This window comes from Lotus japonicus, chromosome 1 (assembly GCF_012489685.1).
Source record: "Lotus japonicus ecotype B-129 chromosome 1, LjGifu_v1.2".
NCBI lineage: Eukaryota > Viridiplantae > Streptophyta > Magnoliopsida > Fabales > Fabaceae > Lotus > Lotus japonicus.
Window position 1 is genome coordinate 31,486,479 of NC_080041.1, and position 14,807 is coordinate 31,501,285.

The 14,807-nt window shown below is 34.2% G+C and overlaps 1 pseudogene; it reads left to right on the plus strand.

Annotated features, from left to right (window-relative positions):
* The first annotated feature begins 221 nt into the window (after positions 1–221).
* On the plus strand, positions 222–7,913 carry LOC130731791 (F-box protein SKP2A-like; annotated as a pseudogene).
* The last annotated feature ends 6,894 nt before the right edge of the window (positions 7,914–14,807 follow it).

Consider the following 14,807-nt stretch of genomic DNA (forward strand, 5'->3'; position numbering starts at 1 on the left):
GACGTCACTTCGTGTGTGTTTGGATATACTTTCAACTCACATTAGCACACATTCTAATGAAAAAAAACTAGTTTTTTCAGAAAATAAACTAGTTGGATTGGTTGAAATGATTTTTCATATCCGACGTAACTCTAATACAAACATACCCTTATTATATACTTTGTTTGGTTATTAAATTTGCCATGCTTTTGTTTATTGAAAGGTGGTGTGTGGTGCAGGAAATGATTGGCAAATGGAGCATGAGGAGTGAGGAGTTGAACTTGTGCTTTAAGAAGCTTATGATGGTTGGAAATAGTGAGAAAAAAGTGATTATGAATAGTGGGGCGATGACGGAATGGAAGGATATTCCTTTGGAACTTTTGATGCAGATTTTGTCACTTGTGGATGATCAGACAGTGATTAAAGCTTCTGAATTTTTTCGTGCATAGAGAGATGCAATTGGCTTTGGTCTTACCCGTTTATCACTCTCATGGTACACATGTTAACATGAATTACATTACCTTTTTTCTGTTTGTCTGCTATTAAAGTGTATTTTCTTTGTTTCTATTGTTTAATTATATGAAGTTGTTCTGCTATGCAGCAATTAGATTCTCGCATTAAGTTTTACAGTATAACCCAGTGTTAACATGTGTTCCTGGGTACAGATTAAAGAAGAAGTAGCACCTTGTTCTAATTTCAATATTTGTTTTGTGTGTCTCAATATGCAATTTTCTTCCTTTTGTCTAGGAATCTACAAGCTTAATATGCATTCCAGTGGCACTTGCATATCTTCAGTCATTTAATAATAGGCTGGTATTTTCTCATGAGAATGAAATATGCTTAGGAGTTAAACATTAGCCTTTGGTTTTTTAAGTAAATAGGTGTCATGTGGATTACTTTGATTCCTTTTGGATTACGGTTGAATAAAATTATGTTTGATAGAATGAAGTTTGACAAAATGAAGTTTAAAAGTATGAATTTGTGTTTGGAAATGATAGATAAAAGTAATTTAAAAAAAATGTTTTTTAGATAGATAAATCTAAAAGTACTTGTAGACATAAAATTACTGAAAAAGGGCTTGTGATTCAGAAATACTCTAATGAAAGGAACGTAGGAGGGTTTGATGTTGAATCATATCATTTATTTTCTCTTTCCGTCTACAACTAAAAGTTGAAGTGAAAAAATATTATGTGCTAAAAAAGGTTACAATTGCAATTTCCGCTTTTTTTCATCAGGTTCGGGTAGAGACCAAAGGTCTTGAGCAGCTGATCCGACAATACAACTCAGCCCCCCCTCCCCCCCAAGGAAGATGCCCAACAAATTAACGTGACTTGTAATTGATGTATTCAAACAGAAACAGAAAAATATCACATTTCTACTTTTTCATTAATTAAAACTATGACAACAATCCAAACGACTCTTAATGTTTTATGGTTTACATCATCACGACTGGAGTTAGTGGATTTGGGTCAATTTGGTATTACGATTCCGTTGGGGACTTTATTCACTGTTTTCATGAATTCACTCTATTTTTTGCACTCTACTCAGAAATCTACATAAAAACAATGGTATCATATCTTTGCAGAGTCTTTATTTGGTTTAGTGACATGGATTGGTTTTTCGTTATGTATCTTTTATTTACTTTTTATTTTGTGCTTGTGTGTGTGTGTGGAAACTTATGTGTGCGTTATGCATAGATTATGCATTGACTAGATTATGCAATTCCTCTCCCTTACAGGTGTAGCAAGAACATGAATAACTTGGTTCTATCTCTTGCTCCTAAGTTAACAAAGCTGCAAACTCTAATCCTTCGCCAAGACAAGCCTCAACTAGAGGACAATGCTATTGAGACTATTGCAAATTTCTGTCACGACCTGCAGATCCTCGACCTTAGCAAAAGTTTCAAGCTTACTGATCGATCACTGTATGCCATAGCTATTGGTTGTGGAGATCTAACAAAGCTGAACATCAGTGGGTGTTCATCCTTCAGCGACAATGCTCTGGCCTACCTTGCAAGCTATTGTCAAAAGCTGAATTTTTTTGAATCTATGTGGATTTTTTAAAGCTGCGTCGGACACTGCATTATAGGTATGATTGAGACTAGTTGTCGTTAAATTCAGAGAAGAACCGAAAACATGTTTAGATCAACTTTTTTTTTTTGCTTACAATCAATTTTGGCACTCAGAAGTCACTCACACAAGTTTCTCTCTAGAATTGATTTTGAGATTAGAATTAATTGTAGAAGAATTTCCATTTTCCAAACAAGATATAAGATGACTGAGTTTTAATTTATAATTGCAATATATAAATTGAAATGCAGGAAATTGGACATTACTGCAATTAGTTGCAATCCTTGAACCTTGGATGGTGTGAAAGTGTTAGTGATGTTGGAGTACTGTGTAAGATCAAGATTTGGTCATGTGATACAACTCTATGTTTTGATGATAACATATTTATATTTGTGTATGAACAATTAGAGTACTTTAACGTTTGTCTTTTTAAGTGTGTGACAAACATGTTCTGACTCTGACCCAAAGTTATATCCATCAGAAGTTAAAGGCCAAAGAGTAACCATGAATCGCTTCTGCAATCACTACGTTCTTATGAACGGTAGTAAACGCTTCAGATGCTCTGAAGATTAAAACTCTGATGTGGGCTCTGAAGATTCAAGTGTTGAAGTTCTGAAGACCAGAAGTTCTGAGTGAACGGTCCAGAAGCTGAGACTTGAAGATTCTGAATTCCAAGAGTAAACTGCCTCTCAAGACCAAAGTACTTCCAATTTCTGAAGACCAGATGTTCAGAATGAACGGTCCAGAAGCAGAAGTTCTGAAGGTCAGAGGATCCAAGCTACCTTCTGACTCTGATCACATAGCTTCACAAGTTCCAACATGAAGTGTCGCCAAGATCAGAAGTCAACTAGGCTAAGGAAATGTCATTATCAATAGCACAAAAGCAAGTGTACTATTCCGACCGCCTTACCTACGACGTTCAGTCATAGCAGGTTCTGAAATTCCCAAAATTGCCCTCCAACGGATAGAATCATTCTAACGAATACTACACTACGCCTTGGAGTATAAATAGGCTGAAGAGATACGAAATAGCTAAGAAACTATTGAGCAATACAAGTGAAAAACTTCAAGCAAAATACCTTAGCAATATTTTCTTCATTGTTCTTATTGTGTTTACATCTGCTTGTTTAGAAGCAATTCTTTGTAAACCAAACTTTTCCTCAAAATTTTTGCAGTTCCTTGAGAGACCAGTGAGGTCAGAATTCTTGAGAAGACTAAGACAAGTGAGTCTTAGTGTTGCTAGTTCATAGGTTGTTAGTCATTGAGCAAGGTGTGCTACTGCAGTTGTAACAATATTTGATTAGTGGATTGCCTTCATCCTAAGAAGGAAGAAATCACCTTAACGGGTAGACTGGATTAGCTTGAGGGATTTATCAAGTGAATCAGGATAAAATACTTGTGTGCTTTTCTCTATCTTTTTCTCTTGCACCTTGTGTTCTTTAAACTGAAAAGATTTACCAAAATCTTAGAGGGAAAGTCTTAAAACTTCAAAACCCTATTCAACCCCCCCCGCTTTTCTAGGGTTTTTCATACCTTCATACTGAGTTTAGCATATGGGTGCCCAGATCATAGAACAGTTGACTTATGTGGATGTGTCCTTATAACAGGTAATTTATTTAAAATTTCAGTTCTTAAAGTCGCCAAATGGTTGTGGTATTCTTGTTTTTGTGATTCTACTTGTTTAAATTTATTACAAAACATCTTTCATCCAGAGTTTTAAGTTACGGTTGCCATTGTACGTGTTCCAGACAAATGTAGTCGCAATTGTAGTCATGATGCCCTCGGGGGGTCTAAATCGCTTTTGCGGACGCAATTTAAAACTATTTCATCTTTGTATTGTTCCTTATGTACTTGAGCTTATTCTAGTGTTTAGGTCTTATATGATACATGCGGTTTAAGCAACTCCAGTAGTAGAGTGTTAAATATTAATGGCAGCAAAAAGGCAGCAAGTTTATGAGTTATCTGTTCACCCTTAGGTATCGTGCGTTGAATAACAAGCCTTTTGTTAACATTTTAAATGTGACATGAATGTCCTGTTATTTCATCAGTCACATGCACTAAGGTAGCGTTTGGTAGACAGGTGGGAAGGGAACGGAACAGGACACATGGGTTCCGTTTTGTGTTTGTCATGATTTTAATATGGAACAGAACTGGACAAAAGGCTCCAGGAACGGGACACTTTTGTTCCCTGGAAAATGGTAGAACATAAGGGAACGGAACAGAACACTCTCTTAAAACTTTTGCAAGTTCAAAAATACCCCTAATTTATATTTAGAATTTTATGTATCTAAACAGTTTAAAATCACTTCTAAAATTAAAAGCACTTATTATATTTTTAAATGAAAATCTACTTTTTCAAAAAAATCACTTAAAATAAAATCAATTATTTTTTCAAAAGTAAAATCACTTTTTGTAAGCAATGATAAGCAAGCCAATTAGAGTGCGTTTGATTCAACTTATTTTGGAAAGATCACTTTTTAATCAAAAAATCACTTTTAAAATCAAAAAATCACTTTTTTAATCAAAATATCACTTTTTGTGTTTGTTTCAGGTGAAGCTGAAAACAGATTATTTGAAACAGTTACTTTAGCTTATCATGAAAATCTATGATGATAGATGAGCGGAGATAAAAAAGTGATTTTAATTAGAGTAGTCAAACACGAATCAACTTAATTAAAATAAAAGCAATTATTTTTTCAAAAGTAAAATCAGTTTTTGTAAGCAATGATAAACGAGCCAATTAGAGTGCGTTTGATTCAACTTATTTTGGAAAAATCACTTTTTAATCAAAAAATCACTTTTAAAATAAAAAAAATCACTTTTAAAATAAAAAAAAATCACTTTTTGTGTTTGTTTCAGCTGAAACTGAAAACAGATTTTTTGAAACAGTTACTTTAGCTTATCTATGTTGGTAGATGAGAGGAGATAAAAAAAAGTGATTTTAATTAGAGTAGTCTAACACGAATCAACTTATGCTTTTCTCAAAATCTCTTAAAGTTTAAAAAAATTATAGTTTTAAAAATCAATAATTTTTAATCTAAACAAACGCACTTAAAATAGCTTAAATAGATAATTAGGTTTCTTCTTTTTTCAATAGCATACTGAAACAACTTAAAAATGTATAAGTGATTATTTTAAAGAAATAAGTGATTATTTCATGAAGTAAGCAATAATTAACGGTTTCTATGCAAAATGTTCAATTGAGTTCAATTTGTTTTCCTCAATCAAATATTAAACATGCAGGGTTATATATGTAATTAAAATCATGCTTCTGTTCTCTTAACTTGGAGTTAGCAAACACAACACACAGAACATTATTGTCCTGTTCTGTCCCGTCCCGTTCTGTTCTGTCCTGTTCCGTTCCGTCACCAAACGCTACCTAAGTTACAAATAATGTAAATAGGTAAGATATCTTCTTATCATTGTAATCAGGCAGCATAATCATTATAAATAGGGAAAGAATAGTATAATGTATTTATTATGCCTATTATATAATACATTTCGTCGTGTAATTGAGATACAAATATTCAATATAGTGTTGTATATAATACACTCTAGGATATAATGCATGTATTTATTATGAAAAAAAATATATAATACACTCTGTTGTGTAGTTGAGACACACAGATTCAAATCAATTTTGTCTCTCAGTTTCTTTCTTTTATTCAACATGATATGAGAGCATATTCTAGATTTTTTTATTGTAGATTACTCGTATATTTACCACCTGCAGATGTCCATTCTCACAAATTCCACATTAAGATGTTCAATCCTAGGTCTAAATATCAATGTTTTAAGGCCCCATGTTGACACCGAAAGTCCTTAGATAGGATACAACAATCATCACCCTGAAGTTAGCATTTGGGATGAATTTAGGCATAACCAAATTCTAATGCACTATTGTTGAATGCACACTTTTCTATTATGTTTCCATATTTTGAATGGATTAGGTGGCCAAACATGACAATGCAAAATAATATAATTGGACATAAAGTAGAGTTTATTATGATCAATCTTGAGAGCATATATTCAAGCTAATTAACAACGAAAAATATATCACTGAAGAAGAAATTGAAAATGATCTCTCGATGAGGCAGAGAAATAAGAATATCTAGAGCACCTAGTTCAACACTCACCTAACATGTGTAGTTAATGTTGTTTCAAAATCTATGATTTCCTAACCTTATTTTATTATTCTTCAAATAATTACTACAGTATCTTCCTGCTCCGTGCAGTTTTAACTGATGGCCAATAATTACTCAATTAAACATCAATGTTTTTCATCTTTAAACTAACATTGTGTAATAAATTGTGCAGAATTTTCTTGATTTTTAATCTTTTAATAGTAATATGTTATGTTTTGAATGTTACTAATCTGCATTGGCAGCCAGCTCACTATGATGAGCACATAAGGTAGAGTTCGGAAGTCTGAAGTGGATGCACACCAGGCCTCCTGAAGTCGTTTTTGTGCAGTATAAATTTGCATTGATGAGTGCTCCCATTTGCCTGTTCCCATACGGCTTCCCATGCAGCACCCGTGAACAGTGCGTGTTGCATTTGTCATCGCCAAGCCGGGGTCGGTATGGGCACTGAAAATGGCGCCTCATATATGTGCATACTGCCCAAAATTTCAGAAATTGTTAGCATGCAATTGGCAGATTTATATGAAACAGATTTATCAAACAAATGAAAAGCAAACGAAGATGCACTGTATACTAAAAATGTATGTTCTGTATAGAGAGGAAATACCATATACTATTACTAAATCTTAATATTTATGTTGGCAATCATTGTCTTGTTTTTCAGGATAAGGGATAATATATCCCAGTTTTGTGCTAAAGATATAACACTATATGATAAACAGGAACTTGATGAGGCTTTACAAAGAGAGATCCAAGCTGCATTTTGCACAGATGAAATTAGAAGGACTCCTCCTACACCACAAGATGAGATGAGGGTAGGAATGGGCTACTTTCATGAGACAATTTGGAAAGGAGTACCAAAGTTTATGCGCCGGGTTGACACTGCTCTAAAGAACATTGGAGTAAATGAACGTGTCCCATTTAATGCCCCTGTTATTCAATTCTCTTCTTGGATGGGAGGAGATCGTGACGATACATGAAGAAGCTAAGAGGTTTCGTTATAAAGCAACAAGAATTGGAGCAGAGACAACATTGGATGCTGATGACATCATGAGCAAAAAAGTAAATGAGAAAGGAGCTTACATTGTGGATGTTGATGCTTATGAATGAAGCTTTACATTAAGGAAAAATGGACAGTCAACTAGCATGCAATCTAGAAAAGGAAAAATTAGAGAAAAGGATGGGATAGTTGCTTCGATGAATAGAGTGGCTGACTTGTTGGGTGAATAGGAAAACATATTGAATCCTATGTTTAAAGTAAATTTGTTGATTATCTTGCTAAAAAAACAAATTTATATGTGTATATTGCTACATATCTCAAAATTTATGGATCCGTTAGTGATTGTAATTGTATTATGATGTTTTTGCAGATGATAGTGTGATTGCCTTGGCAAACAACTGTTCTCATCTGAGGTCCCTTGGGCTGTACTATTGCAAAAACATCACAGACAGACCTATGTACTCCTTGGCACATAGTAAAGTGAACAATAATATGAAATGTGAAAACGATGAGGATGGTTTAAGGACCTTGAACATTAGCCAGTGTATCGCACTCACACTTTCTGTTGGTCAAGCTGTGTGCGATTCCTACCCTACACTTCACACCTGTTCTGGAAGACATTCACTCATCATGAGTGGTTGTCTCAATCTGACATTTGTGCATTGTGCGTGTGTTGTCCACGCGCACCGTGCTATCACCAGTTTCCCTCATCCAACTCACTGAGTTAGAGGCTTGGCTATGATAGACAGTGGCGGAGGGACAGGGGTGACTTACCCCTGCTTAGTCACCAATGGATTTTAGGAAAATTTCAACCAAAAAAATTTGAAGCAGAATCACAACAGTGGGATTATCAAAAGCTCATGCTAGATGTTCTCGGCTGGCTTTTTGTGCGTTTTTTTGCTGCAGTGGGGCGCTTCGTGTGGTTGGGGCGGAAGGGTCCGTGGAATTGGAGCAATTAATTTGCTGCTATGTTCTGAGTCATCTTGTGTGAGGAATTGGAAATCCTTCGTGATTTCCCTTCAATTTCATTGTACCATGAGTCTGTTTCTGGTTCTGTTTATTGTTTAATACCCCTATTTCACCCTCTGTTTTCTCTACTGGTTCTGGTGATGGCCGCCTCTCCTTTTCTCTACTGGTTCTCACACAAGTCACGAAGGATAACAGATGTATATCAGATTAGTTCTTTTTTCCCCTTTTTTTTGGGTCAAATAATCAGATTTAGTTCAACAGCACATTATCTTACATTAGCACATGGGCCTATTTCAGTGGGCATCTCTTGTAAGGCCCAAGCCATTTTACACTATCTTTTAGTGTGAGAATTAATTCAAAAATAGATAAGAAGAATATTGTTAACCTTCTCTTCTCTCTTTGACAAAAAATATACCTTCCCTTCTCCCTCCCTCTTCTCTGCTAGGGTTTCTTTCCTCCCCTTCCCCATAAATTCTCTACCAATTTTATAGAGAATGCAACTCTTGTGTGTATATATATATATAGTAACAAAATGATTGGATTAAATAAAAAAAATAACTTCTACCTACCTGTACAATAGCTAAATAATAAACTAACTCAAATTTAAAAATCAAATCCTAGTTGTTCCTTGTTATGTTTACACCATCACCTACTTTTTTTTCTTTTGACTAAACACATATGTCATGTTCTTACGGTGTACTACTTTTTCTACTTCTTAATTTTGAGAGGGCACACAATAATTTTAAGAATACTCACGTTTTTTTTTTCTTCACATTCTTTGATAAAAATTGAAATTTTCTTACAAATTATTTTCTTTTAGATCCTAGTCCCCCTTCTATAATTCCTAGCTCCGTCCCTATGATAGATGAGAGAATTATGTGTATGTTGATTGCTAGCTATATGATAGTAGAAGTAGCACATGCAGTTTAAACTTTTGCCTAGGAAAATTTTCATGTGGAAATTGTGTTAATCATCGTGAGACAGGGATGTTATGTGAATTTCTTATTCAAACTCGACAAACCTCGGAAAGTTTCTTACATTTTTCTTATAAAATACTAGTAAATTAACATATTAATTGTGTCAATACTTATAGTATTTGGTAATAATTAAAAGCTTATTTAGAAATAGAATTAACAATAATTCATGCAACTAACTTAACTAATGTACTAAATATAGGTAAATCATTTTAAAGAAACTTAGTTAATGCAAAATAACTTTAATAAATAAAAAATATATTTTATTTTTTCATATTATTAGTTTTACTAAATATATCAATATAAATTTATACATTTCATAAAATATCGTGAGTATCTGTATATGTATATAGACACACAAACATATGTGTATATAAATCATTGATATATATATATATATATATTAAACATGTAATATATGTTGGTCATACAAACATGGCATTATAACTTTTAAAAAAAATATATTATAAGTGTGTTATACAAACATGCATTATATGTTTTGTGAATGAAAAAACATAGACTTTATGAGATAAGATAATCTAGAAGTTTCTAGATATAGTTTGATTTATATTTATAAATATGTGAAAAAATAATTTAAATATTAATGATATATTTTTATAGAATAATTATCAATAAATTGAATTATGATTAAATAATTTTAATATTCAATATTGTTGTTACTTTTGGTTGTCTGCATTTTTTCAAAAACAACCTGATGTCGAAGCTGATGTTGTAACATCGTGCTGTGACATTTGTCCCTGCGGATCTGCTGTGTGTTTGGCTGATTTTTCTAGAAGCTTTGGATGGATTTCGTGATAATCAAGTTAGGGTTATTGAAGAAGCTTCTCTGTGCTATCTGGAATATAATATAGTGGAATCAAATCTGTTGAAGAGGATTTGATTTGGTTTAAATTGTGAAAGTTGTTATCTTTTGTTCAAATCTTATTTGATAAGATTTGTTACTGGTTTAAAAGATTTGTTCCAGATCTGTTTTGTGGACTCTATTTTCGTGCAAGCCCATTGAAGATCAAGACCTGAAGAATGACTATTTAAGGAGGCTTAACCCTAGTTGCAAAGTGTGCGTTGGGCACCCAAGGATTGGGTTTTTAGGGTTTTGTTTTGTGAGTCCTTGTTCTGTTATTTTGTACACCTCTCTACTGCCTCCATTGATAATCATATGGCTTAGAGTTGGTTTGTTTAGTTGAGTTGTAATCTCATCAAACTTGTTTATTGATAAACATGTCTTGATCGTTGTGGCAGTGGTCATTAGGAGTTAGAGGAAGTTTCCTCATAGCTTAGAGGAGAAGGGCTAAGCTAGATTCACTTATGTAATAGTGGTAGACATTGAAGAGGCTCTATACTAAGGGGGAATACTTAGGTATAGGAGGGACTTTCATGTGACCTGAGAGCTATTATTTGATAGTGAATTGACTCCTGGATTGGTATCCTCCAGATGTAGGTGATGTTGCACCGAACTGGGTTAACAATTCTCTGTGTTTTTTAGTGATTTATTGTTGCTACTGTGCTGTTTCTACTGTATTAAACGTTGTGGCTTAATTTCTGTACTGTTGTGCAATTGTCGAACCGATTGTCCCAACATCGCGTTCGACATCTGTCATGTGCGAGAACCAGAATTTCAAATATTTTTAAATTTTTTTATTCAGTACACTACACCACAAAAAGGAATAAGTAGTGGGCTAAAGGTAGCAGTTTTGAAGTAACTGCTACGTTAACACGTTTTTTTTTTAAATTAGCAAAAAAGGGGCTAAGGTAGTGGTTAAAAGAAAACCGCAACCTTTAAGCAGGCAATAGGTAGCGGGCTAAGTAATAAATTAAGGAAAGTGGGCTTTGGCATCGGGTAAAAAAAACCTGCTACCATAAAAGATGCAACCTTAAAGTAATTTTGAAAAAAAAAATACTGGTTTATCCACATCGTGCGCGCCCCTAGCTTTCCACACATAGATCGTGCGCAGTTTTCACTCTCGTTCTTCTTCTGCGTTGCTGCGTCTTCTTCCCACACTTCATCTCCGCCCTACGCCATCTCACTGCTGTCAATCGTCACCTTGTTGCTGCCGTTGTTGCAAGCGTATTTTTGTCTCTGCCGTGCTCCGCTTTGTGTCGTCGTTTGTATATTGTTGTTGCCGGCGTCGCTGTACGGTCTGTTACTGCTGCTATCTTCTACGCACTCTACCTCTCTCTCTCTCCCAGGAAGAAAACACCACCGATGAAGGTGGTTGCACTCGTTAACGGCGGCAAAGACAGTTGCTATGCCATGATGAAATCAATCCACTATGGCCACCAGGTTTGTTTGTTCTTTCCCTTTTCTCATTTCTCTGTATCAAATTTGATTATCGTTTTCAACTTCAAATTTTTGCTAATTGGTGTTGTGATTGATAGATTGTTGCATTGGCCAATTTGATGCCGCTTGATGATTTTGTGGATGAGCTCGATAGCTACATGTACCAAACTCTATACCCCCATTTTCCTTTTCCTCTTTCTTCATCTGCCCTAGTTCTTTCCAATTTCCATTTTGTTCTTGCTGGGTCAAATTTGAAAAAAAAATGCATTTTTAACATGAATCAGGTAAAAAAGTATTTTTTAGATAAATGATAACATTAGAATGGTGGCAGGCCTAGTAATACAACAGGGTTTATGAATAAGGTCAGAAAGTTTAATCATTTGATGGTAACATCATCTTGACATTATTTATGTCTATAAGAGCTAGTGCAATTATACTCATTGACGGTTTTAGGCTTTTATTAGCTTTTTCAGAGAATGGTAGAGACACTGTTATCTCTACTTAAAATTTGTGTGGCTTCCACTTTTTTGTTGCTGAAGTTTGATTATAAGATATTTTTTGTGGTAATTCTCCTAATTCTTACTTTTTCCACTGTTTGATTTAATACATAGTTGCTTCTACCTTCTCAGTGTCGTTATGTAATTTGTGGGCATGTTAGATAATCAAATAGATAGAAAATTGAAGGGTGCAATTTGTTTTCTCTGGTTTAGTTTATGAATATGTGATGGGGTCTGTTTTGTGCAAGCTGGGATACAAATTGGCTTATCTAATTGAAATGTTGTTGTTACTAGATAGATCCCTGAAGAAAATGTAAAATAAAAATTCAATACTCTGAATAGATTGTAATTCAGATCAGATGTAATTTCCAACTGTGATAAGGCATAGAAGATCACCACCGGTAACTATTGTTGTGTAAGAATGAGCAGTGATAGATTTAAGGTATGTGAATATTCACATGTTAGATGCATGTTGTAACGCTTGAAAGGTTTATTAACTCACTAAAAACATAAATCCATGCTAGGGATTTCTAAATTTGTGAATAAACATAAACGAGTGCCACTTTGAATCAAGTAGAAGCAAAACTTGATCATTTCATCAGCTTCACTGAAATACACAGGCTATGCACAATAAAAGATCAAGGAAAACTTACTAGTACTTTATGGCAATGTGGTGGCTATCTTTTTCTGCTGCTGATTACGTTATCTAGGCCCTGTTAGTGTAGTTTTGATTGAATGAATTCCCTAGTGGGCTAAGGCCAGTGTATAGCTTGGTAGTTTAGTGTTGGTTTTGATGTTAGATAGTATTTCCTGAGATGGGTAAGTTAGTACAATCCTTGCTTTCTTTCTTTTTTTTCTACTCTTAGTTATTTGGTTTGAAGTACATCTAGTACTTCCTTATTATATATATTTTTGCTTATCAAAACAACTTTTTGCTTGGGAAATAAACAATTGCATATAACAGATGCATATCCAATTCAAGTTCAAGAAACAAGTCCTTCACATCATCTTCTAGTGCATAAGTGGAGTACCTAAAAGCTTGAGCTTTATCGGTTAACCACTTCCATGATCTAACTTTCACCATCTCAATCACCTCTTCTAGATCAAAAATAGCTTTCTCAACTTCAAATTTTCTGTTTTAAAAAGAAAAAAGATTCAAAAGGCTCTTAACTTTTGGTTTCATGCTTGTTTGTGTTGGATAGTATTTTACTTGGTCATTATATAGAGAAATGAGAGGGGAACACAGAGAAACAGTATAACAGAGAATTGAGAGAGAAAGGAATCTAATTGGTTAATCTGATTCTGAATATTAGACTAATTACCCTCAGTTATATTTCAGTTTATAAAGCTGTTGGTTTAGCTTTTGTAATTTTGTTCGAAGGAGTTAATGCTGTTAGTTAGTATGGCAGTTGTTAGCACAGACAGTTAGCTCTAGTTCCTGTATTTATAAGAAGTGTTCCGTTCACTTTTTTCTCAATGTGAGTGCTAAAGTGCGTTAACACTTGCGTACGAGTATCCAAACATACATAAGACTACACTTGAGTTATGAATTTTCTCAAGTGGATTGTTTTTGTTGCTTCCCACCTTATGTCATATAGTCTTGGTTAATAATCTTAGTTTCTTTGAATCAGTTATTCAGTGTTTTAGCTCATATGAAAGAAGTGATCATGATCATCAGTTCATTCCAAGGTTGTTTCTTAACTGTAGTGGGGTCTTATTTCCAATTAATAGCTTTATTTAAAAACATACCTCATAAAGTAAAAACTTATTATTTAGGTTTCATGGTATAAGATTTTAAAACTGCAGATACAATGCATAACCCATAAAAGAAAACTTGGTTAAACAAAAGATCCATAGTTTTCAAATTTCCCCTTTGTAACCTGCAGATCCAAAATAATCCTTTCTATTGCTGAATGTTGGGCCTTAATTGTTTTCAAGTATGTAAACACTACATTCTCTCAGGAAAATTTTCTGCTGCTACTGTGTGTGTGGGGGGTGCTGTGTAGGATGTTTTTTTTTTCTTTTCTGTTGGTTGTGTTACTGCCTCTGTTAGTGTTTTTTCCTGCTGCTGTTTTGGCTACTGTAATGCCTTTCCCTTTGTTGGTGTTTCTCTCCCTCTAGGATGTTGGAATTGTTGTTGTCCTGTCCTATTTGTTGTTGGTTTTGTTTGCCTTTCCTGCTGCCCAACTTTGTTTTTGTTTCCTCTGTTGTTATTTCATTGTGAGGACCTGAATTTAATTGTATCGGTTGATTTTAGAGGTTCATGGCTTAGCGGTGTTTATGTCATAACTCTCTTTGCTCATGCTTTGATAATGTTGGAATTGTACTATCAAATGTTTACTTGTTTGGATTCTTGTTTTGTTGATGCAAGTTTATGGAGATAGTGAAGTCTTTTGGATTTTGATGAGTAAGCTATTGGACAATTTAGTTGTCATCTTTTTGTATCGTACTTACTCTTTCATTATTATTTGTGTAGGAGTACGCTTAATATGTATGTTTATTTTAGCCTATTTTGTTTGACAACCTTAAAAGATGAACTTTGTCATGTTTTAATTGTTTTTCCTTCTATCAAATAGTATTATGTGATAATCAAGATACTTGTGAACTATGTAATTTTTCGTTGGACAAATATTTAGCATGTTTATTTAGCAAGCAATGTCAGAAGCCTACATTTCCTACTGGTCATTTAAAAAAAAAAATTAAAGCAGCGGTTTGGAACTGCTGCCTTTGTTGTTAAATATTTAAGCAAAGGCAGCGGTTACAACCGCTACTATTTCTATCCAAAGGCAGCGGTTACAACTACTACGTTTGATGTTCGTTGAGAGTCATTTGTGCAGTATTGGTAGCGGTTCCTCAAAAATCAACCGCTGCATTTAGT